General features: G+C 39.4%; 1 protein-coding gene across 2 annotated transcripts in view; it reads left to right on the top strand.

The window, feature by feature from the left end:
• LOC106529009 (protein FAM150B) overlaps positions 1-3,299 on the top strand; it is a 25,259-nt gene that overhangs the window by 19,484 nt on the left and 2,476 nt on the right. The gene's annotated exons all lie outside the window — the stretch shown is intronic.

Here is a 3,299-nt window from a genome sequence, read left to right as displayed (position 1 = left end):
ATCAATCAATCAATCAATCAATCAATCAATCAATCAATCAATCAATCAATCAATCAATCAATCAATCAATCAATAAAATAAAATAAAATAAAACTGTTGCACCAAGTGGCACACATGCCATGCATATTACCAGATTTTTGTCTAACCAACACTGTTGGGCATAATGTAAAGCACTCTCATCTCTAGTATGCTTGCCATAACACTAAAATAGTTCAACTTGTACAAGATTTTTCAGATTGTTCACATGCACAGAAATATTTGCAGATTCACACACGCTGTTGAAACATTTTATTTTTTTCCCAAACAGGGCACTGCAACAAATTCACAACAGAACATTTATACTGGAATGAAAAAAACATGCTCACAAAAACAAAACAAAAAAATAGATATAGGGCTTGGACAATGCAGCCTAAAGATATTTCCCCCACAGTAGAGTAAATTGTACAGGGAACTTGTACAGTTAGTGTATGACATCAGCCATTCATGAAGTAAACAGGTGTCACGCTGATACACTGTGACATGGGTCTACTGCATCTTGTGAAATTAATTTTGGTTATATACCTGTGCTCCAATCCAAATGTCCAGATGACAGTGGTAACAGTAAAGGCTCCTTCATACTCCCTCTAAACTGCCGAAATGAGTTTGGATTGTCACAGTTTCATGACATAAATTCTGTTCTCATTGCCGACATTTCAGCAGCCTCTCGACACAACCCGCGGGTCGAACTTTTTACCCCCCTCCACATAAGAACTTATATGTGATTGGTCAGAAGTTCGTGGGAGTGTTTGTTTGTGCTGAAAGCGCTCAGAAACTTCATTTTGTTTTAACCGCTCATTTCAAACAAACAAAAAAAGCAACTCGCTTCATGAGCCGACTGTTGTAGCAGGAAAAGGCGATTTATAAAGATAGTCAAATGGCTAAAAACACGTGGATGGAGATAAAACAAGCATTTTGCATGGTGGAATGTAACTGACAAAAACTTTGGAGCTTTAACTGTAACAGATTCGTGGGTAAATAACATCGGGTAACGAGTCTCTGACTTTTTTCCGCATTGTGGACTTCAGYGGGAGGAACACCCCTGTAGTGACATTTGCTGCAGCAGGAGGGGTTTCCTAGCTTGGCGCGGGGTGTCTCAGAGACTATGAAAGTTGTGAGCGAAAACGAACGCCGAAAAACCACGTGAATGTGCATCGGCTGTTCGGCTTTGGAGGGCGTATGCAGAGGCCTTAAAATGGCTCATGTTGGGCTGCACTCTGTCCAGCTACTCACAATGTCAGCCAGTGGTTGATAACATGATCAACTAAGGTTGCTCTGATTTCATTTGAAGGTTGTCTTCTTTACCAAGAACTCCTCTACCAGCTCCACCTCTTCCTCTCACTCTTCATCCCCCTCTCGTTCTCACCCTCCATCTTCATCTTCTCTGCAATGTCTTCCATTGTTGTTGTAAGAAATCTTTTTATAGTGCTCCTGATTGGAGTGTTAACCATTAAGCATTCAGGGCCCTCATGTATAAACGATGCGTACGCATAAAAAAGGAGCGTGTGCCAGGTTCTACGCCCACGTTGGAATGTATCAAAACCAACTTTGCGTGAAAGTGTGCGTATATTTATGCACACTTTTCACCTGCCGTGAGAATGTGCAGCAGCCACGCAAAGTTTTTCAGTCGACAGTTTTAACCCACAAAGTCACGAATCTGACCTGAATCCACAGAAATATGACTCTGTTGTGTTTTCTGAATGTAAAGAGTGTCTGAACGCGGTGTTAGATTTTTATTTTCGTTTGATTTTTTATTGTTTAAACTCGATAGATCGTGAAACTGAACCCCGGGACTGAAAATCATTAAAACTCAGACAAGAAAATAGATCAGCCGAAAAATGATAAAAAGAACCTCAGTCCAGTCTGTAAACTGTAAGTTTTTATATTTTTGTCATGTAGTTGGAAACACATGCGGAGCGCAGGCCTGTGAGGCACACACACAGCTGAGGAGAATAAAATGTGTGTGAATGGTCTACGAAATATTCTAATTCTCACTGAGAAAAACTTTGTCAACTCAGCAGATTAATTCAGAACAGCTCAGCTGTGATGATTCCTCAGCTCCAGAAGATGCAGACAATAGATCTGTTGCTGCGTAAAGTTGTGTGTGATTTGTGGAACAATGTCAACTGTTCTGCAGGTTGATATCTCCACAAGAAGAATTGAGGACAGCGTGGTTTTTGTTTGTTTGTTTGTTTGTTTATTTGTTTTGTATCACACAAATTGCAGTCAGGTATTTTACTACAGTTCTGAGCTGAGCCATGCAGCTGAATGAGAGACTTCATGATTCAGAAACCTGAGGCGCTGCAACTCGTTTCTTGACATCAACTATTTAATAAATATTTTTCTAAGTTCTACCAAACTTATAAGAAACATGCGTGTGCACAGTTTTATACATCAGAATTTTTCTTGTGCGGTGCACAAATTTGTACCTATGCCAACATTTAGTGTGAAACCTGCGCACTCCTTTATGCATGAGGGCCCATGTGTTTGGCCAGGTAGAACATACTTCGGCCAATTAGCTCATGTATTGTCATTTTGAATGGCTAAGTTTTGAAATTGCAAACATGTGATTTTATGTCAGATTGTTGTGTCTCATGCAGAGAGCTGTGTTCAGTTCATTTAAAAAGTGCCATTTTGAAAAGCAAAATGTGTGTAAAACAGAAAATATGTTTTGACTTTTGGAGATTTGAGAGGAGGTTTTGCTCTTTGTGTGTCAGTTAAAATAATTGTGCTATGGATGTCATTTTAGTGTGTTAGAATTTGGAAAAAACTGTAAAAGACTATGGCCTCTCAGTTTTATCTAGACTTTATGGTCTAAATCACACTAAGCTAATTAACATAGGTCACGTTCTTGCTTGTTTTGTTTGTTTAGCTTCGTTTTGTTGTTGTTTGTGAATGCGCTACATTGTACATGAGATACAGTATTGTTTTCATACGGGGTTTTTTTGTTTTGTTTTGTTTTATTTTATTTATTTATTTTTTTCAGTGATTTTTTTTTTTTGTCAACCGTAGCACAAAAACGGCTGCACCGATCAAGGTGAAATTTGGCAGGACTGTAGATGAGTCAGACCTACACTGCGCCAGCCAACGGTTTTACGATAGACCCCATATTTGAGGAGGGGGGTCCATCCAAAGAGTGGGTGTCTGGACATGCAAAAATGTTTATAATTCAGAAATTGTTCAACATAGGAGCTTCAGAGAGAACACACACACACACACAGAGAGAGAGAGAGAGAGAGAGAGAGAGAGAGAGAGAGAGAGAG

Source organism: Austrofundulus limnaeus, unplaced genomic scaffold, assembly GCF_001266775.1.
Source record: "Austrofundulus limnaeus strain Quisiro unplaced genomic scaffold, Austrofundulus_limnaeus-1.0 Scaffold418, whole genome shotgun sequence".
In the NCBI taxonomy this organism is placed as follows: domain Eukaryota; kingdom Metazoa; phylum Chordata; class Actinopteri; order Cyprinodontiformes; family Rivulidae; genus Austrofundulus; species Austrofundulus limnaeus.
This window is presented reverse-complemented; position numbering and strand designations above follow the sequence as displayed.